Here is a 26,636-nt window from a genome sequence, read left to right as displayed (position 1 = left end):
CTTCCTTAGTAAAGTCAAACCTAATCCACCCAAACCACCAACCATTCAATGACAATGTATTCAAAGGCCCAAGACTTATGTGTGGACATCTTATTCAAACCATCATATTCTTCAAAATTGTAGTGGATTTTTTTCTTTATTAAGAAATTTTCTACTCACTCCACATATCATCCACAGATCTCTCCTCCTCCCTCCTCCCACCCCCCAGCCCTCTTTCCCAAGCCAGCCCACATCTCCACGTCCCCCAAATCGAGGTCTCCCATGGGGAGTCATCGGAGCCCAGCACACTGAGCCTAGGCAGGTCCAAGCCCCTTCCCACTGCACCAAGGCTATGCAAGGCATCACACCACAGGCACCGGGTTCCCAGAAGCCTGCCCATAGACCAGGGACAGATCCCGATGCCCCTGCCTGGGTGGCCCCAAAACAGTTCAAGCCAAACAACTGTCTTCCATATCCAGAGGGCCTAGTCCAGTCCCATGGGGGCTCCACAGCCACCAGTCCACAGTTCATGGGCTTCCACTAGTGCTCAGCCACCCTCTTTATGGCTACAGCTGGCCCTCTTCACTGACATCACCCCACAACACCATCAGAGCTGTAATCCTGGGCTATTGTCACCCTTTCCTGACCCACTCGCTCTTTTGCCTCTTCCTCAGAGCTGCCTGTAATCCACAGCTTCTCCATGCCCTCGTGGCTTTTATAATACTATGCAACCCTGTTTCCCATCCTTTTCCCATAGATGAGACCTCATTCATGAGCCTAGATTTTTGTTGCCTTCTGTCAAGTCCTCATGCCTTGTCAAAAGCCCTGGTACCAGATGCTGAGACTCCTCAGGCAGTTAGCCCTGACTCCCCTTGAGTGTGATGATGACCGAAAATGACTTGGTCCTCTTTTGGTCCTCCTTGCATTCTGGGAATGCCCTCAACTACAACCTGCTACAACTTCCCCCTACCTCAGCCATGGATTGGTGTCAGCTATTTCCTCTCATTCCCTCTTGGGATACTACTTTGAAAACTTCCAGCCTGTCCACCTGGCACCCAAGCTGAAGGGCCCCAAACTTACTTTTGCAATCAGATTTGGCCTCAATATCCCTTAGATAAGCAATACAAATAGCAACATAATGGCACCCTAAATACCAATATTATTTGGGACTTTGACAACTACTGTGATTGATTGGGGAAATGGGAAAAGAGTTCCTATTCCCTATGTTCTAGCTTTCTCTTATCTCTACTCCAAGCTCTCTCCATTCTTTCTCTTCCCCCACTTAAATTTAGCTATGAAGCCCAAACCACTTCTGATCCAGCCAATAAACTGTCCTCCCACTTTTATCAGCCCAAAGCTCCCTCTCTTCCCCCAACCCTTTCAGTTTCCCCTTTTCCTATGCAAATCAAGTCTCTATGTTGCCCATGTTCAGCACACTGGCAATCTTTAGTCCTCCTGCTACTCATTCCTGCTCTGCCACAGGACCCATTCTACCTTCCCCTACCTGGCTTAATCTGGTCACAGTTCTCCCTTTGCAGAAAGCTGCTGGGGTGAATAGCTTGGTCAGGTTATATGTCCCCTTCTCACTAAGTAAACTGTCTCAAATAGAAAAAAGAGTGGGGTCCTATACTGCTAATTCCTCCACATTTATTAAAGAATTTCAATATTTTACCCAAGTTTACAACCTCACCTTTCATGACAGTCACATGATTCTCACTAATAAACTTCTCTCCAAGGAATGCAGATGAGTCTGGGACCAAGCTAGGGAATGTGCATATGAAACTCACTAAACTAATGCAGGCCACCCATTTGGGGCTGAGGCAATCCCCTACATGGATTCATAAGAGGACTACAGTACCATGATGGACATTCTCGATTGTGATGAATTTATAACTTGCCTCCTAGCCGGTCTCCATAAGGCCTTAAAAAAATTATATTAAAAAAAAAAATCTAAGATATCATCGAGGACAAACATGAAAACCCATCTCAATTCCTAGACCACCTTACAAAGGCTCCCTTTCAGTAAACCAATATGTATCCTGAAACCCCAGGTGGGAAACAACTCCTTATGACCTACTTCTCCCAGAGTTTCCTCAACATCAGGGTAAAATTTAAATGCCTAGAGAGGGAACCAATGACCTCACAGGCAAATATCTTAGCAGTGGCCTCAAGGTATACCATGAGAGAGATGAAAAGACCGAAAATTAAAAAAAAATACCTAGTGTTGGTTAAGGCTGTTCAACTGATCATAGCAACTACTCAAGCTCTATCACCTCCAAAACCCTGAGAACTTCTGGGTCCCTGAATCAAATGCAGTGAGAAGAGACACTGGACCTGGGCCTGCCCGAGCCTTTGTAAACTACTTCAACCATGTCCAATGTGCCATCAAAAAGGACACTGGGCTATTGATTGCTTTGATGTCCCTCATGGCATGGGAACATCAGGCCTAGATTGCTCTATAGCCAACCTCTTAGGCCTGGCCATGGATGACTAAGGAGCCTCAGCTCCCTTGGGCCTACTACCTCTCTGACAGGGAGCCCTACATAATCATCATGGTTATGCAAGCTCCCTGATACATCTGAGTATAAGACACCCAAAACCCCTCTATAGCCAAACATCAAAAATTTCCCTCTCATCCAACTACAAAGCCCTTTCACTCCCATCTAGGGCAAAAAGCAAACCTGCTTGCCAGGTTCTGATTGTATGGAAAGTTTTATATGTCATTTTTGGTGTGCATATGGGTCTGTGTTGCCTGATGTGTCCACAAGTCTTGTCAATAACATGAGAGATGAGGTAGAAAAGAGTCAGGCTTAGTTGAATGTATGAATAATGGTGGCCACTGAATGTTTTGTTTCTGGTTGGTCTCCTTGGACTGTGTGAGCTTTCTGTGTTCTGTGATTATTGGTTTTGTTTTTGCTTTCTCTGCTGCTGCTGCCAACTGCCAGTCATCACCACTAATGTTGATTTCATTGGCTACTTTGTGGCTAGGACTCAGAATTTATCTCTGGGCTTTCTGCTCCCAGGATTCAGTTTAGCAGGGATTCAAATGTCTTTTTAGTGTGGATAATATTAAAGTTGTTTTGTGCTGTTCTGCTTTATTGAAAAGCTGACTCTGGAACTCGGTTATGGCTTCCCCTCCTCTAGACCCAAGCATGTTTGTTTTATGGTTTCTTTCACAATCTCTATCCCTGTCAGGTGGATAGAGCAAAAACGAGGAGAGCAAAACAAGATAAAATGATTTAACCAGTAGTTCTCAACCTTTCTAATATTATGACCCTTTAATATAGTTCCCCATGTTGTGGTGACCCCCAAACATAAAATTATTTTGTTGCAACTTCATAACTGTAATTTTGCTCCTATTATGAATTATAATATTAATATCTGATATGTTGTGACCCACAGGTTGAAAACCGCTGATTTAATGAACTTGCTTTGAAATGGATGCTCTCAGTAATAACTACTTGTGTCTCTGATAAATGGTTATATGGGAAATGTGAAAGCTTAAGTGGGTTCTGAAGTTCTAAGAAAGTGTCTGAGGATGTGAAATCTAGTGTTTTACTATATGTAAATGAAAATTATAAAAGTATAAGAAAGTAATCTAAGGTAATGAAAAATGTTTCAGATTTCTTTGCCCCTTTATTTTATTTACTTTGAAGGTTCAGAGTTTTAACATTGATCAGTGGAGTTTGGATAAACTGATAAAGCATTGACGATTGTTGTCAGTTATAAGCTCAAGATTGTAAATTTCCTTCAGTTGTCTTCTAAGTATAGACTTAAAGGTGCTTCTCACCATGCTAAAACATCTCTGTCCAATCCATATTTCCAGCTCTCTGGACAGATATTTTACATATCAACCACAGTTTCTCCTGCCTCCTGTCCTCCTCTCCTCCCATTCCCTAACCCAAACTCCCTTCCATCTCCCATCCACTCCTCCTCCCTCTCCATTCAGATGGGGTAAAGTCTTCCTCTGGAATCACCAAAGCATGGCATATCAAGTTGCAGCAAGACAAAGCTCCTCCTCCCTGGATCAAGGCTGAACAAGGCACCCCACAATAGGGAATAGGTTCCAAGGAGCCAGCTCATGCATTAAGGAAAGGTTCTGGTGCCCGTGCTAGGGGCTCCACGAAAAATCAAGCTACACAACTGTCACCCAGATGCAGAGGGACTAGGTCAGTCCCATGTCGGCTGTCTAGCTTTCCGTCCAAAGTTCATGAGCTCCCACAGGCTCAGAACAGCTGTCTCTGTGGGTTTTCTGGTCATGATCTTGATGCCCCCTTGCTCATATAATCTATCCCTCCACCTTCAACTCCTGGAGCTCTGCTCAGTGCTTGGCTATGGATCTTTACTTCTGCTTTCATCAGGTACTGAATGAAGGATTTATGACAATTAGGTTATTCACCAATCAGATTACCAGGACAGGCCAGTTCAGACACCCTCTCCATTATTGCTAAGAGTCTTAGCGGGGGGTCATCCTTGTGGTTTCCAGGGAGTTTCACTGGCACCAAATTTCTCTCTAGTCCCATAATGCCACCCTCTATTAAGATGTCTTTAACACAGGCCATCCCGGGAGGACCTGACCAACATGGCACCAGTTTCCGGCCAATTGCCAGGCCTTGCAGGAAGGCTCCACTTTTCCAAGACTGCAGGCAGACACTGCAGTCTCCACACCCTGCCCTGACACCCATCTGCCAGAGACCCCAGCCACTTCCTGAGACTCAGAGACAAACCCCCAGGTACCATCTGGACAAGAGGTGAGTTCCTGGGGTTATAGTCAGAGAGCCAACTGCCCCTGGGTCCCACTGCTAGACACAGGCCATCCCAGGAGGATCTGACTAACTTGGCCCCAGTTTTCAGCCAATCAGAGGGGCCTGCAGGAAGGCTCCCCTTTTCCAAGACTGCAGGCAGACAATGCAGTCTCCACACCATGCCCCCAAACCCATCTGCCAGAGACCCCAGCAACTTCCTGAGAATCAGAGGCCAGCCCCCAGCCTCCATCCTGCCCTGGAACTCCCATGTGGACCAGAGACCAGAGGAACTCCCATATGGACAAGAGAAGATCCCATCTGGAAAAAATAAGGAGACGTGAGGGACTTCCCAAGACTCAGAGTCCAGCCACCCAGCTCCTATCCGGCCAGCACTCTTAACTGGACCAGAGCTCCCATCTGGCCCAGAGCTTCCATCTGGACCAGAGAGAGGATCCCTAAATCTGTCAGCTCTGTCTGGACTAAGTAGAATGATAAGGCCAAAAACCAACACAAGAGGAGATGGGCAGACGTCAAGACAGAAGTACATACAACAAAATAAAGAGCAATACAGCATCACCAGAACCTAGCCCTTCTCCAACAGCTAGACCTGAACATCACAGAATGGAAGAAGAAGAAGAAAACAACCTTATAAGTAACATCATGAAGAGGCCAAAGCCTTATATAGAAGAAATCAAAAATAAAGTGGAGGAAAAGACCAACAAAAAATGGAAAGAACACTATAAAAAACTAGAGGAAAGGACAATAAAAGCAGAAAAAACAATAAGTCCCTGAAAGAAAATCATGAAAAAGCATGGGAGACAGTCCAAGACCTGAAGAGGGAAATAGAAAAAAGGAAGAAGACACTAGCAGAAGGAATGCTGGAAATAGAAAATCTGAGTAAACAAACAGAAACTTCAGAGGCAAGTATAACCAAGAGAATGCAAGAGATGGAAGAGAGGATCTCTGCTGTTGAACATACAGTAGAAGAAATAAATTCATCAGTCAAAGAAAACACTAAAACCAACAAAGTCATGACCCAAAATGTCCATGAAATATGGGACACCATGAAAAGACCAAACCTATGAACAATAGGGATAGAGGAAGGAGAATAAACCAACTCAAAGGCACAGAAAATATATTTAACAAGATCAGAGAAGAAAACTTTCCCAACTTAAAGAAGGAAATGCCTATGAAGATACAAGAAGCCTATAGAACACCAAACAGACTAGACCCCCCAAAAAGACCCCTTGCCACATAATAATTAAACAACTAAACATACAGAATAAAGAAAGAATATTAAGGGCAGCAAAGGAAAAAGGCCAAGTGACATATAAAGGCAAAACCATCAGAATAACACCTGATTTCTCAACTGAGACTTTGAAAACTAGAAGGACCTGGACAGATATAATGCAGACACTAAGAGACCATGGATTCCAGCCTAGACTAATATACCCAGCAAAATTTTCAATCATCATAGATGGAGTGAACAAGACATTCCAAGACAAAACCAAATTTAAACAATACTTATCCACAAACTCAGTCCTACAGAAAGCACAAGAAGGAAAATTCCAACCTAAGGAAGTCAGATACACCCATGAAAACCCAGACAATAGATACGAACACAGCAGTAAACCCCAAAGAAGTGAAGTACACACACACTACCACCAAAAAATAAAAATAACAAAAGGAATGAACTATCACTGGTCATTAATATCCCTTAATATCAATGGACTTAATTCACCTATAAAAAGACACAGTCTAACAGAATGGATATGAAAACAGGACCCATCTTTCTGCTGCATACAAGAAACACACCTCAAATTCAAAGACAGACACCTCCTAAGAATAAAGGGCTGGGAAAAGACTTTCCAATCAAATGGTCTTAAGAAGCAAGCTGGTGTAGCCATCCTAATATCCAGCAAAATAGACTTCAAACTAAAATCAATCAAGAGAGATGATGAAGGACATTACATACTCATCACAGGAAAGATCAAACAAGATGAAGTCTCAATTCTGAACATTTTTTGCCCCAAGCACAAGGGTACCCACATATGTAAAAGAAACATTACTAAAGCTTAAATCACATATAAAATCCCACACATTAATAATGGGAGACTTCAACACCCCACTTTCACCTCTGGAGAGATCGGCCAAATTGAAACATAACAGACATAATGGTCTTAACTGATGTTATGAGTCAAACGGACTTAAAAGATATCTACAGAACATTCCACCTGAACAAAAAAGAATATAAATTCTTCTCAGCACCCCATGGAACCTTCTCTAAAATCGACCACATACTTGGCCACAAAGAAAATCTCAACAGATACAAAACAATTGGAATAACCCCCTGTGTTCTATCAGACCACATGGTTTAAAATTAGATTTCAAGAACAACAACAAAAAAAAAAAACTACAGAACTCCTACAATCTTATGGAAACTGAATAATACTCAACTGAATCACCAATGGGTTAAGGAAGAAATAAAGAAAGAAATTAAAGACTCCCTAGGGATCAATGAAAATGAATAGACCACATACCCAAATTTATGGGACATCATGAAAGCAGTGCTAAGAGGGAAATTCATAGCACTAAATGCCCACATAAAGAAGCTGGAGAAATCTCACACTAGTGACTTGACAGCACACCTGAAAGCCCTTGAACAGGAAGAAGCAAAGTCTCCCACAAGGAACAGACTCCAGGAAATTATTAAATTGAGAGCTGAAATCAATAAAATAGAAATAAAGAGAACAATACAAAGGATTAATGAAGCAAAGAGTTGCTTCTTTGATAAGATCAACAAGATAGGCAAGCCCTTATCCAAACTAACCAAAATACAGAGAGAGAGCATCCAAATTAACAAAATCAGAAATGAAAAGGGGGACATAACAACAGACAATGAGGAAATCCAGAGAATCATCAGGTCATACTTCAAAAACCTCTACTCCATAAAACTGGAGAATCTAAAAGAAATGGATAATTTTCTGGATAGGCACCACATACCTCAGTTAAATCAAGACTAGATAAACCATTTAAATAGTCCAATAACCCCTAAGGAAATAGAATCAGTCATTAAAAGTCTCCCATCCAAAAAAGCCCTGGACCAGATGGTTTCACCGCAGAATTCTACCAGATCTTCAAAGAAGACTTAATACCAATACTCTTTAAATTGTTCCACACAATAGAAGCAGAAAGTATATTACCAAACTCCTCCTATGAGGCTACAATTACCCTGATTCCTAAACCAAACAAAGTTGCAACAAAGAAAGAGAACTATAGACCTATCTCCCTCATGAACACTGATGCAAAAATACTCAATAAAATTCTGGTGAATAGACTCCAAGAACACATCAAAACAATTATCCACCATGATCAAGTGGGTTTCATCCCAGGGATGGAAGGGTGGTTCAATATACAAAAGTCCATCAATGTAATACACCATATAAACAAACTCAAAGAAAAAAACCACATGATCATCTCACTAGATGCAGAAAAGGCATTTGACAAAATCCAACACTCCTTCATGCTAAAGGTCTTAGAGCGATCAGGAATACAGGGAACATACCTAAACATAATAAAGGCAATCTACAGCAAGCCAACAGCCAATATCAAATTAAATGGAGATAAACTCAAAGCAAAACCACTAAAATCAGGAACAAGGCAAGGCTGTCCCCTGTCCCCATATTTATTCAATATAGTACTGAAGTTCTAGCCAGAGCTATAAGACAACATAAAGAGATTAAGGGGATACAAATTGGAAAGTAAGAAGTCAAGCTCTCCCTATTTGCAGATGACATGATAGTATACATGTGTGACCCCAAAAATTCAACCAAGGAACTGATACAGCCAATAAAAACCTTCAGAAACATAGCGGGATACAAGATCAACTCAAAAAAATCGGTAGCCCTCCTATATACAATAGACAAACAGGCTGAGAAGGAAATCAGAGATACATCACCCCTTACAATAGCCACAAATGATATAAAATACCTTGGGGTTACTCTATCTAAGCATGTGAAGGACCTATATGACAAGAACTTTCAGTCCCTTCAAAAAGAAATTGAAGAAGATGTCAGAAAATGGAAAGATCTCCCATGCTCATAGATAGGCAGGATTAACATAGTAAAAATGGCGATCTTACCAAAAGCAATCTACAGATTCACTACAATCCCCATCAAATTACCAACACAATTCTTCACAGATCTGGAAAAAATAATACTCAACTTCATATTGAAAAACAAAAAACCCAGGATAGCCAAAAGAATCCTGTACAATAAAACAACTTCTGGAGGCATCACAATCCCCAACCTCAAGCACTACTGTAGACCTACCATAATAGAAACAGCTTGGTACTGGCATAAAAACCAACATGTGGGCCAATGGAATTGAATTGAAGACCCTGACATTAACCCGCACACCTATGAACATATAATTTTGACAAAGAAGCCAAAAATGTACATTGGAAAAAAAGAAATTATCTTCAAAAAATGGTGCTGGCATAACTGGATGTCAATGTGTAGAAGGCTGCAAATAGATCAATATGTGTCACCGTGCACAAAACTTAAGTCCAAGTGGATCAAAGACCTCAACATAAATCCAGTTACTCTGAACCTGATAGAAAAGAAAGTAGGAAGTAGTCTTGAATGCAATGGCACCAGAGATCACTTTCTAAAGATAACACCAGTAGCACAGACACTGAGAGAAACAATCAATCAATGGGATCTGTTGAAACTGACAAGCTTTTGTAGAGCAAAGGACATGGTCAAGAAGACAAAGCGACAGCCTACAGAATGGGAAAAGGTCTTCACCAACCCCACATCTGACATGGGGCTAATATCCAGAATATATAAAGAACTCAAGAAATTAGACATCAAAATTCCCAACAGTCCAATTGAGAAATGGGCTATAGAACTAAACAGAGAATTCTCAACAGAGGACGTTAAAATGGCTGAAAGATATTTAAGGAATTGCTCAACACCCCTAGTTATCCAGGAAATGCAAATCAAAATTACTGTGAGATACCACCTTTCACCTGTCAGAATGGCTAAGATAAAAAACACAGAAGACAGCTTATGCTGGAGAGGATGTGGAGCAAGGGGAACTCTCCTCCACTGCTGGTGGGAATGCAAGCTTGTACAGCCACTTTGGAAATCTATATGGCGCTTCCTTAGAAAATTGGGAATCCATCTCCCCCAAGACTCAGCTATAGCACTCTTGGGCATATACCCAAGGAATGCTCAATCATACCACAAGGGCATTTGCTCAGCTATTGTCGTATCAGCATTTTTGTAATAGCCAGAACCTGGAAACAACCTAGATGCCCTTTAACTGAAGAATGGATAAAGAAAATATGGTACATATACACAATGGAGTACTACTCAGCAGAGAAAAACAATGACATCATGAGGTTTGCAGGCAAATGGATGGATCTAGAAAAAAATCATCCTGAGTGAGATACCCAGAATCAGAAAGCCTGATCTGACTAGGTGATCAGATGATTAAACACCCTAACAGTCGTGCTAGAACTCTCATCCAATAACTGATGGAAGTGGATGCAGAGATCCTCAGCCAGGCCCCAGGTGGAGCTCCAGGTGTCCAACTGTTGAGAAAGAGGAGGGACTGCTAGAGCATGAATTGGTGAATCCAAGATTGCAAAAAGCTCATGGACAAATAGACAATTGAATGGAAGCACATGAATTATGAACCAATGGCTGAGGAGCACCCAGCTAGATCAGGCCCTCTGGATAAGTGAGACAACTGAATAGCTTGATCTGTTTGGGAGGCACCCAGTCTGTGGGACCAGGGTCTGTCCTTAGTCCATGAGCTGGCTGTGTGGAACCTTGGGCTTACACAGGGACACATGCTCAGCCTTGAAGGAGTGGACAGGACCTGCCTGTACTGAATCCACCAGGTTTAAATGAATCCCCAGAGGTGTCTTGGTCCTGGAGGACATGGGATTGGAGGAGAGGGGCTGGGGGGAAGGTGGAGTTGGGAGCAGGAGGGGGAAGGACAGGGGAACCCATGACTGATGTATAAAATTAAAACACATAATAATAATAATAATAATAATAATAATAATAATAATAATAAAACACATACACACACAAAAGAAATGCTGAGAATAATAAAATGCAAAGGAAGTAAGCCACAAAAAAGATGTCTGTAATTACTCTCCCCTTGCATCTCATCCCCAATGCCACCATCCTCATCCCTCATGTTTCTATCCCCGATCCTCCTTGTTTACCCAGAAGATCTTATCTATTTCCTCTTTGCCAAAAGATTCATGCATCCATCTTAAGTTTCTCCTTGTTAGCTAACTTCTCTGGGGCTGAGGATTGTAGTCTGATTATGTTTTGCTTTACAGCTAATATCCACATATGATCAGTATATACTATGTCCTTCTGGGTTACCTCACTCAGGATTTTTTTTTCTCTTTCCATTCATTTGCCTGTAAATTTCATGATGTCATTGATTTTCTCTGCTGAGTAATGCTCCATTGTGTAGAAATTCCACATATTCTTTATCCATTCTTTGATTGAGGGGCATCTAGGTTATTTCCAGGTGTTGGCTATTGTGAATAATGCTGCTATGAACACAGTTGAGCAAGTGTCCTTGTGTTGAGCACCCTTTGGGTATATGCTCAAGAGTGGTATAACTGGGACTTGAGATAAATTGATTCCCAATTTTCTGAGAAACTTCCATACTGATTTCCAAAGTGGCTTTACAAGATTGTACTCCCACCAACAGTAGAAGAGTGTACCTCTCCCACATAGACTGTCATTAGCGTTTTTGATCTTGGCCATTCTGACAGGTGTAAGATGGTATCTATGAGTCATTTTGATTTGTATTTCCCTGATAGCTAAGGACAATGAACACTTCTTTAAGTGTCTTTTGGTCGTTTGAGATTCTTCTGTTGTGATTTTTTTTATTATTTAAATCTGTACCCAATTTTTTAATCGGATTATTTGGTATTTTGATGTCTAGTTTCCTGAGTTATTTATATATTTTGGGTATCAGTCTTCTGTCAGATGTGGGGTTGGTAAAAATATTTTCCTATTCTGTAGGCTGCTATTTTGTCTTACTGGCAGTGTCTTTTTCCTTACAGAAGCTTTTCCACTTAAAGAGGTTCCATTTATTAATTATAGATCTCAGTGTTTGTGCTCCTGGTGTTAGATTCACAAAATAGTCTCCTATTCCAGTATATTCAAGGCTACTTTCCACTTTCTCTTCTATCAGCTTCAGTATCATTGGGTTTGTGTTGAGGTCTCTGATTCACTTGGACCTGAGTATTGTTCAGGGAAAGATTTATTTGCATTCTTCTACATGCCCCCATCCAGTTATGCTAGCACCATTTGTTGAAGATGCTTTATTTTTTCCATTGTATATTTTTGGTCTCTTTGTCAAAAATCAGGTATTCATAGGTATGTGGATTTATGTCAGTGTCTTCTATTCAATTCCATTGATCCATGTGTCTGATTTTATGCCAATATCAAACTGTTTTTAATAGTATAGCTCTATAGTAGAGCTTGATGTCAGAGGTTGTAATACCTCCAGAAGTTCCATTATTGTACAGGATTGTTTTAGCTATCCTGGGTTTTTTGTTTTTCTATATTAAGGTGAGAATTGTTCTTTCAATGTCTGAGAAGAATTGTGTTGGGATTTTGATGGGGATTACATTTGATGTCAATTGCTTTTGGTAAAATTGCCATTTTTACTATTTTAATCCTACCAAGCCATGAGCATGAAAGATCTTTCCATTTTCTGATCTCTTACTTGCACTGTGTTGGTGGTATAACGGTGAGCATAGCTGCTTTCCCTATTTTCTTCAAACACTTAAAATTCTTGCCCTATAGGTCTTTCTCTTGTGTAGTTAGAATTACCCCAAGATATTTTATGTTATTTGTGGCTATTGTAAAGGGTGTTGTTTCTCTCATTTCTTTCTCAGCCAATTTGTCATTTGTATGTAGGAGGACTACTGATATTTTTTTTTAGTTAATCTTGTATCTGGCCACATTACTGAAGGTGTTTTTTACAGTAGGATCTTGGGAGGTTCCCTTTGGGGGAGGGACCAAGTAGGCACATAGTCAACAGCATAGACTATGAGAGAATGGTTGAAAACAATAACCTCAGTTTATTCAGGAAGAGGCAAGCCTTAAATAACCTCCACCCCATCCTGGGGGAAGGTCTGATGAATATGCATCTCCTTATGTGGCATGGCTGCTTCTCATTGGTCCAGGTCATCTCAAATTATGGCTCCGCTGCTGTTGCTAAGGTTCTTAGGTAGACCCATGTTGGCTCTCAGGAACCATGTGCATGCTTTCATTACTGGCCTGGGCTGGCTGGCCCTCAGGCCTGTTAAAGCTGAGTCATCCCACAGTTTATCAAATGTACGAGTTCTCTGGTAGAATTTTTGGGGTTTCTTATGTATACTATCATAACATCTGCAAATAGTGGAAGTTTGACTTCTTCCTTTCCAATTTGTATCCTCTTGATCTCCTTTTGCTGTCTTATCACTCTAGCTAGACACTCGGGTATGATATTGAACAGATACGGAGAGAGTGGACAGCCTTGTCTTGTCCCTGATTTTAGTGGAATGCTTTGAATTTCTCTTCACTTAATTTGATATTGGCTGCCAGCTTGCTATAAATTGCCTGTATTACATTTAAGTATGTTCCTTGTATCCTTGTTCTCTTCAGAATCTTTATCATGAGGGGGTGTTGGATTTTGTTGAAGGCTTTTTCAGCATCTAATGGGATGATCACAGGGATTTTTCTTTCAGTTTGTTTATATGGTGGATTACATTGACAGATTTTCATATGTTGAACCCTCCCTGCATCTCTGGGATAAAGCCTACTTGGTCATGGTGGATATGTTTGTTGTTGTTGTTGTTGTTGTTTTAATGTGTTCTTGGATTCAGCTTGCCAATATTTTATTGAGTATTTTTGCATTAATGTTTATGAGGGAGATTGGTCTTTAATTCTCTTTCTGTGATGAATCTTTATTTGGTTTGGGTATTATAGTAACTGTGGCCTTCTAAAAAGTATTTGGCAATATTTCTTCTGTTTTTATGGTGCAGAACAATTTGAGAAGTACCGGTATTAGCTCTACTTTGAAATTCTGATAGAATTCTGAGGTGAAACCATCTGACCCTGAGTTTATTTTTGGTTGGGATACTTTTAATGATAGTTTATATTTCCTTAAGGGTTATAGGTCTGTTTAAACTGCTTATCTGGTCTTGATTTAATTTTGGTATATGGTACCTCTCAAGAAAGTTGTCCATTTCTTTTAGATATTACAATTTTGTGGCAGTGGTGGCACACACCTTTAATCCCAGCACTAAGGAGGCAGAGGCAAGCAGATCTCTGTGAGTTCAAGGCCAGCCTGGTCTCCAAAGCAAGTTCCAGGAAAGGAGCACAGCTACACAGAGAAACCCTGTCTTGAAACAAAAACTAAACAAAGAAAGAAAGAAAGAAAGAAAGAAAGAAAGAAAGAAAGAAAGAAAGAAAGAAAGAAAAGGAAGGAAGGAAGGAAGGAAGGAAGGAAGGAAGGAAGAAAGGAAGGAAGAAAGAAAGAAAACACTTTTGTGGATGCAGATTTCAAACTATGACCATATGATTTTCTGTATTTCCTTAAGGTCTGTTGTTATTGTTGTACCAATGTCACAGAACCCCCAGAGACCACCAAGAAGACTGTCTCTGATGCAAGCACACAAAGCTCTTTTTATTGTCAGGCTCAAACCTGGGCTGCCACCCAGCAGATGGAGGGAAATGTGGTGGCAGCAGAGGGCCCAGGTGTAGGAGAGATTTTAAAGGGAAAGAACACAAGCTGGGAATTACATGCCTTGGCATTTTGAGATTGGGAAGAAGGGATACTAGGTAGATGATTTTTTTTAAAAAAAACTATTTGTTTAGACTTTTGGTGCAAAATCACATTTGAAACTATTGGGGTTAGACTTTTGGTGCAGAACCACAACCTACTGACAGGATTCTCTAGATATCTACAAGGGCCATAAACCGCAGAAAGAATGTCTGCAGGAGCATCTGGATCTTGTTGAACTTTACTGTCCTGCTTCTTAATTGACTGACTCTAGGGTATCTGGTTGAGTTGTCATGGCACATTCCTAAGGTTCTTCCTGCAACTGAGTATGGCTGCCTGTCAGCAGGTAGCCTAAGATGGTGGTCCTTTCCTAAGATGGAGTCTGTAAAGTCAAATCTAGGCCTTCATATTGCCTTCACATTCCCCCACTTCAGAAGTACTAATAACAAGATTCAATCATGAGTCCTACCTGTCCAGAATTTCAAGGGTATTGGGACTCACTTATGATCTGCTAACAGATTTTTTAGGGCAGAGAAACTTGTATCTATTGCCATTCTTAAGGCCCTATAGTTCCAATCTTTGAGTACAACTAGGTTATCATCTTATATAATACCTCTTTGGTTCTGCACATAGAAGGTCAAGTGTCTTATCTTACTGCAGGACCATTTTAGTTAATAAATTTATCAATTGAAAATTCTGAATCTTTTTTCCTTTTGATCCAGCATGTCAGCCTATTCTGGATGGGGAATATGAGAAGATGTTTTCTCTTCTGGAACTGCTTCTAGCTCATATTGGGGTGTCATTGTCAGGGCCCAAAAAAAGTCTGAAAAGTTGGGCAATGGGGCATCTGTCAGAAGCATGTGGCTACCTGACCCTACTGTAAAGACAGGAACAATCACATTGGCTGGGCTAGTCCATGTCAGCTTTTTAGAAAGTCCAGAGCTCATAGTCATCTGCAGCAGGGTAGTCAGAAACTGAAACTTGGAGGTGTCTGCCAGCCAAGTGAAAACCTGTTGAAACATACTTAAACTAGAAACAGAAGTTAAAATTTATGAACTTATTTGGTTTCACATTCTTAGTAACTAGGAAGATCAGGAGTCCTGAGAGCAGGAGAGAGAAAAAATATCATCCTTAGGAATAGACAAGTGGAGAAAATTTAAGCTGTACTTATCTGGAGTCGTAACCTCTGTGAAGTGGATCTACATTTTATGACTCTTTTAATCCTCTGAGGCCTACATGAACTATCTTACAAAATGACATAAAAGCTTTAGATATATTAGTATTACCAATCTGTACTGAAATCCATATCATAGACAAAGCAGGTGATAGGTATCTGTAAAACAGTAGAAGTGGACTCATACCTTTGTGTCCCAACAAGAACTACAAATTTGGGTTAAAAGTTTGTGCATTTTCCTTTTGTCCAGAGAGCCAGGTATAAATTAGACAGAGTTTTTTGGCCTGATAAGAAACACCTTTGAGTTTATATTTAGAAGACAATCAAAATAAATCTAAAATGTTGAACTTATGACTGAACAGTAAGTCGTCATTGCTCTACCAGCTTATCAGAACTCTATTAAATGTTAAGCTCTGAACTGTTATAGCATAGAAGGGGAGAGCAATCTGAAACATTTCTCATAATCTAAATCATTTATTTATCTATTTACAACTTGCATTTATATCTTAAGTCATTTTCTGAGATCCTCAAAGCTTATAAGCTTTATACATCTTAAAGCATTTTCTTAAAAATGGGCTAACAAGCTGGCTATAGCCATGCAAAAGGATCTGGTTGTCTGATGCTGTCAAGTTGACAAAGTTATAGGCACAAGTATCAGAACAGCATCAATCTTCTTTGGCCAACAGGCCCATAAGGCAGAGTTTTTCCTGTGCAAGAGGGACACTGGGGGAAGACTGATTTTATTTTGACTAAGCAAAAGGGGTGCAACCAGTTTTGAGTTGCTGATTATCTACAGTCTGAGCTGGATCCTGGTGGCAGATATTGCATTGGGGGCATCTTGCCCTGTGGTCAGCATTGTCATAATCCAGGTAGAGATGTTGTGGTGCCCTGTACATAATCTTCTTTGGAACCCTTGTGTCACTGCTAGGATCTAGAAGTATGTGTGATTTAAGCTTTTAGATCAACATTTTAAATGCCATATTGTGCAGATCTCTGAAGTATGAGGGCTGTCCAGGTATATCTGAATAGATAAACTTTGTTTCTAGTTACTTGTTTTATGCTCAACCCTGAAAACGTATGCAAGGTACTGAATAAAGCTTATCCCTGCAATGAATTACATCAGTACTTAGCATGACTACAGTTAAGGAACTTTGTTAGGGACCAAGATATCAGGAACCAAACATGAACCATGGAAAGTACTAGCTAGACCAGAGAATAAGTCATAAGCCCCTTCCCAGAGCAGTAACCAGAGGCCCCCAAAGATAACAGAACATCCCACAGTCAGGTGCCATGACAACTGAATGCAAAGAGCATTCCACGGTCAGGTAGCCTAGCAACAGAATAAACTGCCCCTGACCAGTGACCTTAGCCGACATCTTGCAGTTGCACGATCTGCCTCACATGTCTTGCACCCCTTCCTTGTTCTGCATGCCCTTTTTCCCTTTCCCTTCTTCCTACCCCTTCCCCTCCTATGCTATATAAGCTTTGTGGATTAAAATAAAGATTGGCAGCTTGATCAGAATCCTGTCTTGCTGTCCTCCTTTGTGTCGCCCTCCCCTTTCATTCGCTCCCACAGGTGGGTTGTCCCCATTGAAACCCCGCTGGCCGGGCATCTGGCGCCCAATGTGGGGCTCGACCCTCGCCTTGTCTGGAGTTGAACGTCCTTCTCCAGGAAAGTCCAGACGTCTGGTGGAGATTTAAAGCGATCATCCGTCAAGACCACCAGACTTGGCGTCCAGGTGATCTGGGGGAGAGTGGGAAGGAACTTTAGATGTGGCCATGGTTTTCACTGGGTGAGGGAATGTAAATCTAAAACTGATGCTCATGGTCACCTGCTCCCTCCCCGCCCACTCCCTCCCCACCCATTGGGAAACTTTCTTCAGGGCCAGCCCCTGGCCCCTCTGCTCCAGGGAGTGCCCCATGGGGCCTCACAGGCCACTCCCCAACTGTCTGCTCCCTCCAACAGGCAACTCCAGGCAGTGCAGGACTGGACCTCTGTGCCGCCACCAACACAATACTAGATCCATTACAGGGCCCCCAAGTCATCCCTACTGGGATTTGGGGCCCCCTACCCCCAGACACCCATGCCCTTATCCTTGGCTGTGCCTCATGCACCTTAAAAGGTGTCCAGGTCTACCCTGGAATTATTGATAATGACTATACAGGAGAGATTAAGATTTTGGCCTCTGCACTCCAGGGTCTTGTTTCCATCTCACGAGGCACCCACCTTGCCCGGCTGGTTACTCTCCTTGCACTTTGCTTTGATAACCCCGTTCAGTCCGCCCAGCCCTGAGGAGCTGCTCAGATTGGCTCACCAGTGGCTTATTGGCTTCAGTCTATTTCTCACTCTCAACCCACACTTACCCTTAAATTAGATGGCAAAAAATTCCAAGGGATTTTGGATACTGGTGCTGATGCCACTGTAATTTCCCAAGACCATTGGCCCACCTCTTGGCCTCTTACCCCCTCCCTCACTGACCTCAAGGGCATGGGTCAATCCAGTACCACCCTCCAATCCTCTAAAGTTCTGGCCTGGACAGATGAAGAGGGTAATCAGGATACTGTCACCCCCTTTGTGGTCCCTTTGCTCCCTGTCAACCTTTGGGGTCGAGATATTCTCTCCCAAATGAAGGTCATCCTCTGTAGCCCAAATGAGGTGGTTACCCAACAAATGTTATGCATGGGCTTCATCCCAGGAAAGGGTCTTGGTAAACTTTAACAGGGCCGAACCCAACCTATCACTCCTACTAATAAAACAGATAGGCTCGGTCTTGGCTTTGAGAGTTTTTAATTGAGGCCACTGCTCCCCCTATATACCATGCAGATAAAATCACTTGGCTTACCCAAGAACCTGTGTGGGTAGACCAGTGGCCTCTGCCACAAGAAAAACTACAGGCGGCAGAGCTGTTGGTGCAGGAACAGCTTGCTGCTGGTCATATTGAACCATCCAGTTCCCCCTGGAATACACCCATCTTTGTCATAAAGAAAAAAACCTGGGAAATGGAGACTCCTCCAAGACCTGCGAGCCATTAATAAGGTTATGCAGCCATGGGTGCCCTCCAACCAGGCATGCCCTCACCCATCGCCATCCCCGAGGCCTATCATAAAATGGTTATTGATTTAATAGATTGCTTCTTTACCATTCCCCTAAATCCTGATGATTGAGCTTATTTTGCCTTTAGCCTCCCTTGGGTTAATTTTCAGGGCCCCATGCTCCGTTTTCATTGGCATGTCTTACCCCAGGGAACGGCAAATAGCCTGACTCTCTGCCAAAAGTTCATGTCCCAGGCAGTCGATCCCAGACACCAAAAATGGCCCTCTACTTATATCTTGCATTACATGGATGACCTTCTTTTGGCTACCCCTAGCTCCTCCATCCTAGAAGCAACTTTCCAAGATCTGTCACAAGCTCTTTGTGCTGCTGGCTTATAGCTCACCCCTGATAAGATCCAGCGCTCTGAGCCCTTTAGTTATCTGGGCCTTGAATTACATGCCAATCGAGTCTTGGTCCCATGCATCCACCTGCGCACAGATAACCTTACCACCCTTAATGATTTTCAAAAACTTCTCGGGGACATTCAATGGCTTCAGCCATACCTAAACCTCCCTACTGCTGATCTTCTACCCCTCTATGACATTCTTCAGGGCCCCAGTGAGCCCACCTCCTCCCATCCCCCACCCACCCCCGTGAATTGACCCCAACTGCTCACAAGGCTCTATCTTTAATAGCCAAGGCCATTTCCTCCCAAGCCTCTTTTCAGATTGATTATTCCCTCCCACTGGTTTTTGTTGTCCTATCCACTCCCCATGTGCCCACAGTGGTCCTTTGGCAGAGTTCCCCTTCTACCTTAAGGGCCCAGAATAAACTTAAGGGTCATTCCCTCTTATGGATTCATATGCCTGCCAGTCATACTAAGGTCATTCCCACCTATCCCCAACTTGTTTCTTCCCTAATCATGCGCGGCCGCCAGACCTCACGTCAGATTTTTGGTAAGGACCCCGATTCCATCTTAACCCCCTACACCTGTGAACAAACTCAATTTTTATTTCAGACACTGGATTGTTGGGGTGTTGCCTTTTCAGGGTTCCTGGGCCTTCTTGACAATCACCTCCCCAATGACCCAGTCCTTCATTTTACATCCACTCATCCCTTTATTTTCCCAAAAGTCATTTCCCCCAGCCCCTTGCCTGAGGTCCTGACCATTTTTACAGATGGGTCAGCCAATGGCACTGCAGCTTATGCCTTTCAAGGTCACTTGTTTCCCTTCCCTTCGCCCTTTGGTTCAGCTCAGCTGGTTGAACTTTTTGCTGTTTTACAGGTTTTTTTAGAATTTCCATGATTCCCCCCTCAACATTTACATGGATAGTGCATATATCACTCATCCGATACCCCTTCTTGATACAGCCCCCTTCATTAAGCCCATCTCCAATGTCGCTCCCCTTTTCACTCAAATTCAACAAAAACTTAGAGAACGCTCCCATCCTGTTTTCATTGGCCACATTTGTGCTTATGGGGAGCTTCCTGGACCCCTCACAGAGGGAAATGCTTTGGCCAATAAAGCCACTTGGCAGGTTTTTCCAGTTCTGCAGGGGCCCATCCTGTCGGCTTCTCATGCCCACCACCTCCACCATCTTAATGCCAAAACCCTTCAATTAAAGTTCAAAATCACAAAAGAATAAGCTAGAAACATAGTTAAACAATGCCCTTCTTGTGTAGTTTCCCATCCCGTACCCCATGTTGGAGTTAACCCCCGAGGGCTCTTGCCTAATATGATCTGGCAAATGGATGTTACACATGTTCCCAACTTTGGTAGACAAAAATATCTCCATGTTTCTGTTGATACATTCAGCAGTTTTATTTTTGCCTCCCCTCAAACTGGCGAGGCCGTCAAGGATGTTATTGCTCACCTCTTGGTCTGCTTTTCTACTTGGGGTGTCCCGAAACACATAAAAACAGACAATGGCCCGTCCTACACAAGTGGAGGACTTAAACGGTTCCTTCAACAATTTGAGATCTCTCACACTACTGGTATCCCTTATAACCCTCAAGATCAGGGCATTGTGGAACGAGCCCACCAGACCTTAAAAACATGGCTCTCTCAATTAAAGATGTCCAAGCTTTCCTTTGTCTCCCCCCAAGACCGCCTGAGCCATGCTCTCTTTGTCCTTAACTTCCTCACCCTGGATGGTGAGGGTCGATCAGCGGCTGACCGCCATTGGCACCCCTCAGCAGACGCCAGTCGCCCTTTGGCCATGTGGCGAGACCCCCTTATAGGCATTTGGAATGGTCCAGATCCTGTACTTATCTGGGGCCGTGGCTCTGCTTGCATCCTTGATCAGGCACATGATGCCCCACGCTGGCTCCCTGAGTGCCTGGTCTGATCTGTAAATTTACCTAACATTCCCAGGGGACCGGCTGCTCCCCCTGAGGACTCTCCTTCTTCTCTTTCAGATGCTAAAGCTACCATCAAAGACTGAGGCCTCAAAGAGATGAAGATCACCCACGAAGCTGCCCATTGCGAGTCAGCTGGCTGCCTGGGGTCTCATACTCCTCCTCCTGAGCCACAGCCTCTCTAGCCTATCCCAAAACACCAATCACCACCAGCCCCTAAACCATACTTGGCAGGTGCTGATGGAGCGACAGGATGTCATCTGGCAAACCTCCCTAGTCATCCCCGGCCCTTGGTGGCCAGACCTGTTTCCGGACCTCTGTAAGCTCGCATCAGGCTCTACGGCCCCTTGGGGTCTAGAAAATGACTCCCTGCCTCCCCACACACCTCCTAACAGCCCCCTACAGGCCCATGCCCTGTCTGGATGTAGCAATGCCTTCTGTAGCTCCCACCTCACTAGGCCCACCCTCTATGTCTGCCCTGGTTACCATCATCCCCGCTTGAGTCACTACACCTGTGGTGGTCACCCTGAGTGCCATTGCAAGGCCTGGGGCTGTGAAACCACCGGTGATACATACTGGGGCCCTTCCTCATCCTGGGACCTTATAACTGTTAGGGCCAATTACTCCCGCCCTAAGAATCCCTGGACTATTAGACCTGAGTGCATTAATTCATGGTGTCATCCTCTTAGGATCTGATTTACTGACACTGGAAAGAAGGCTGCCAATTGGGAGAGGGGCTATGAATGGGCCCTCTTACTCTACCAAGATGGCCATAATTCAGGTGTCATCTTCTTCATCAAACTTTTAAAACAGCCTGTTAATTCCCCTAACGCTGTTGCCATCGGTCCCAACTCTTTTCTTGGCAACAATGATTTTCTTACAACCAATGTATCTCAGACATCCATGGGTTTTTCTCCCATGTTCCCACCTCCCCCACCAACTACCAAAGATGTGATTACCACCCTTATCGCAAAAAACTACCAGATACTTAATACCTCCAAGCCTGATTTGGTTGACTCCTGCTGGCTTTGCTATCATTCTGCCCCACCATTTTACGAAGGAGTGGCTGTTGATTTAGATTTCTCCTTAACCACTGACCCACATGATTGTCGCTGGCAATAGCCACCCACATCTCTCCTTACACTCTCCCAAGTTATGGGCTCAGGCCGCTGCCTTGTCACCCAAGGTGCTATCATTCCCCCTGTTTATCAACCACTTTGCAATGTCACAGACAACCTAAGTACTTCCCTTAAGTCTGGATATCTTCTCCCTGCCAATGATACTTGGTGAGCCTGTACTGATGGCCTAACACCATGCATTTCTCTTCATTTAAATAATCCCTCTGCCCCTTTATTTTGCATATTGGTTCAGCTTATCCCTAGGCTAACCTATTATTCTCCAGATCAATTCTCCGAAAGATGGGAATAGAAGACTGTCAGAGACAGCTGCCCTTGTATCCCCCCATTGCTCAAAAAGGGAGCCTGTGACCACAGTCACTTTAGCCATCCTCCTGGGGGTGGGGGCTGCAGGGGGCCGGTATGGGCATAGCCTCCATGGTCTTATCTAATCAACATTATTCAGAGCTTAGAATTTCCATAGATGAAGATATAGCATAGCTCGAGCGAGGCATTTCCATACTTGAATCCTCCCTCACCTCCCTTTCAGAGGTGGTCCTCCAAAACCTCCAAGGGCTAGACCTCCTCTTTTTACAGCAAGGAGGCCTCTGTGCCACTCTTAAGGAAGAGTGTTGCTTCTATACTGATCACACAGGAGTAGCAAGAGATAGCATGGCTAAGGTCTATGAAGGCTTAGAGAAGCGCAAAAAAAGAAAGGGATCAAGAACTAGGCTGGTTCCAAAATTGGTTCTCTGCATCTCCCTGGCTAAGCACCCTCCTGCCATCACTCCTGGGACTCTTGGTTGGCCTCATTCTTGTCTTGACATTCGACCCGTGGGCTTTGTCTCCATTAACTCAATTTGTGTGCAGCCAGCTGGCTGAACTTCAGGCAAAACAATTTCAGGTTCATTACCATCACCTCGACCTCCATGAACGTGGTCTCAATGAACCAGATACAGACTCCATATCAGCACAGACCCCTCTGCCCAGGGGAGGATGCACCTGTGCCTGGGAGCTGGAGTCCACTGCTTACGGGATTGAAGATGTAGCCAGGACTGCAGAAGGCAGGGAGACTAAAGTGCTCCACCATCCTGGGTGCCTTGAATGACATGCTCTATTGCATGCAGACCCTATACTCTTCCCTCCCGGATTAAAACCCACCCCCTGTAAAAAAACTGCATTGTTCCAGCTTCCTTCAGGACATGTGGGGACGCCTACATGAACCGAACGATTAACAAAGGAACTCAAAACTTATCAGGGATAGAGGCTCTGTCACCCCTCCCCCATCACGGTGAAACATTTGGGCCTCCTTTCTTTGTTTTGCTATATGTATAGAAGGGAGAGATGTTAGGGACCAAGATGTCAGAAACCAAACGTGAACCATGGAAAGTACTAGCTAGACCAGAGAATAAGTCATAAGCCCCTTCCCAGAGCAGTAAGCAGAGGCCCCCAAAGATAACAGAACATCCCACAGTCAGGTGCCATGACAACTGAATGCAAAGAGCATTCCATGGTCAGGTAGCCTAGCAACAGAATAAACTGCCCCTGACCAGTGACCTTAGCCGACATCTTGCAGTTGCACGATCTGCCTCACATGTCTTGCATCCCTTCCACGTTCTACATGCCCTTTTTCCCTTTCCCTTCTTCCTGCCCCTTCCCCTCCTATGCTATATAAGCTTTGTGGATTAAAATAAAGATTGGCAGCTTGATCAGAATCCTGTCTTGTTGTCCTTCTTTGTGTGGCCCTCCCCTTTCATTTGCTCCCACAGGTGGGTCGCCCCCCCTTGAAACCCTGCTGGCCGGGGCAGAACTTGATTATTTATAAGATGACTATTTACTTATGTTCTCTAATAGTCTACAATAAGTAGCCTTAAAAATAATGATTTTGAATTGAAGCTCTTCTAGTATCAAATATGGGTTCAGTTAAAAAAAATCAATATAAAACATTTGTATGACTCATTTTATCCAAACAGTTTAAGCTTAACAAATTTATCAAAGACAAAGAGGCTAAGCATACATTCTTAAGCATGAATGAACCTTGAGTAAGGAAAAACATTCTCCAAGTCACTGGTTCTCAATTTTCTCAATGCTGTTCCACAACTTCAGTTTTGCCATTGTTATGAATCTCAATGTAAACATCTGACATGCAGGTGGTTGTAGATGTAACCATCTTGTTAAATAAGAAACATAGAGCCAATTGCAGAGTTAAAAGCCAAGAGGTCAGAGCAATAGCTGAGAGCTGAAAACCTTATCCTTCACTGCTGATCTGTCTTTCCTCTCTGCAAGAGAGCTACTTTCTGTGTCCTGTCTATTTTTAGACTTTCTGTTCTGCCTTCTCATTGGTTGTAAACCCAGCCACATGACCTCCTTGTCACTGTCTGGTGTACAGACCTCCAGGTCTTCTATGGTTGGTATTGAGATTAAAGGTTTGTATTGCCGTGCTGGCTGTATCCTTGAACACACAGAGATCCTGCCTAGTTTTGTCTCCCAAGTGCTTGGATTAAAGGCCTGTACCACCACTGCCCAACTTCAGCTCTGGGTTGCTCTGACCCCAAGCCAACTTTATTAATATGCAAATAAAAATCACATTTCAGTAAAAATAAAATATCACTATAGGTGGTCCTAGGCTACCCCTGTAAAAATGTTTTCTCAGCCCCCAAAGGGTCAAGAATCATGGAGTCAGAAGCTGTTCCAAGCTCTTTGCCTAGGTCACTGTCTTGCTACATCACAAGATATGAACATTTCAGTTCCTGTGACTATCACTTTAGTGGTTCTTACATTACAAAGCTTAGCTGTCAGAGAAAGGTACATTCTTGCATATAAAAGCATTGAAGTGCACCTTTAATATTTATCAAATACCTTATATATTAAACACTTGTAGCCATTTATTTAAATTCTTTTTAATAATAATAATTTGGCAAAGACATAGTACTTAGGTGTAAATCTCCAAGTTAGCTTTGTTAACCTGAATAGAGCTTTATAACCTCTAGTAAAAGATGGCTGCCAGCCATGTGGTTGCTTATGAGGTCACCAGCCAAGATGGAGGAAAGCCACATGGTTGCTATTTAAAATATGTTTTTCTAAACAACAATTTCTTGCACCCATATGCACAGTTGGATCTGAGTTATATACATATAAATAACAGTTAAAGATAACTTATATTCACATAGAGTAACAATCAAGTCACATATGTGTCCATATACATACATGTATATATCTCCATTTTTTAACAATAACAGTTTGCAGAATCATCAGCTAATTTAAATGAAAATCAACCAGAATTAACTTTTAAATTCAGTGTTTTCAGATATAAGAAACCACAACAAACATAGTTCACATCATATCCCCTCTGACCTTCTACAGCCTTCAATGTACTCTCAGTCCATTCCTTTGATTCCTTACACATTTACTTCAGACAAATTTCTCTCCTCCCTTTTTAAACACAGAAACTCTTACCAAAGTCTTTCCTCTGATTTCCCTCAGTAGTCTAGAATATATTGTAAAGCTAAAATAACAGAAATACATGCATATATCATAACAAGAGTAACTCTAAATTTGCATCAACACTGTAATGTTGTGCAGAATCTATTGGATCTGAATGATAAAGGCAGCCCCAGCTATAGCATTATAATATAGCCACCATAGCTTAGCAAACATAGGCAGTGACATTTCATTCCACCTTTGGAGCCAATTTTTTTTTTTTTTTTTTTTTTTTTTTTTTTGAGACAAGGTTTCTCTGTAGCTTTGAAGCCTGTCCTGGACTAGCTCTGTAGATCAGGCTGGCTTCGAACTCACAGAGATCCACCTGCCTCTGCCTCCTGAGTGCTGGGATTACAGGTGTGCACCACCACCGCCTGGCTTTGGAGCCAAATCTTGGTCAGGTTTGGCAGGCAGCCCCCAGGGCAGGTCTGGAGGCCCCACCCATCAGCATGGGAGAGGAAGGGCACAGTGTACAGCTTGAGGACAAAAGGTTGTTGTTAACCTCGGATTCTCAACTGCGTAAAAACAGTAGACTGGAAGGGACTCCATGCCCTAGCCGGGCCCCTCTCTGGGGCTGTGACACCAGAGGGACAGTTCTCCCTCAGCCCTGAGTTCCACATCATGCCTGGGTCAGGCATGCTCCAAGCTACGCAAGGCCCCACATGCTCTGCACTACTCTACCCTTTGGCTCCTCAAGCAAGCAGGGGCCTGGCCCTGAACCTGCCTTGTGTGGGCGCTGCAGTGCACACAGCCTGCTCTAGCTCCTGGCCATTCAGCAGTGGCCCAAGTCCTTGCAGTAGCCTCTGGGATGCCCTGGAAGTGCCCACCCCATTCACCACACCACACAACAGTGTGTTCCCAGCCTGCCACAGCCTGTACTCCTGGTCAGAGAGCAAGGAATTGATGGAGGAGTACTCTTAGTCTGTCCCAGTTCA

At 43.1% G+C, this 26,636-nt stretch overlaps 1 pseudogene; it reads right to left on the bottom strand.

Moving 5' to 3' along the window:
* LOC118592041 overlaps positions 1-21,044 on the bottom strand; it is a 102,153-nt pseudogene extending 81,109 nt beyond the window's left edge.
* Positions 21,045-26,636: the final 5,592 nt, after the last annotated feature.

This window comes from Onychomys torridus, chromosome 1 (assembly GCF_903995425.1).
Source record: "Onychomys torridus chromosome 1, mOncTor1.1, whole genome shotgun sequence".
Lineage (NCBI taxonomy): Eukaryota > Metazoa > Chordata > Mammalia > Rodentia > Cricetidae > Onychomys > Onychomys torridus.
Note: the sequence above shows the minus strand (reverse complement) of the source record. Positions and strands in the feature narration are given on the sequence as shown.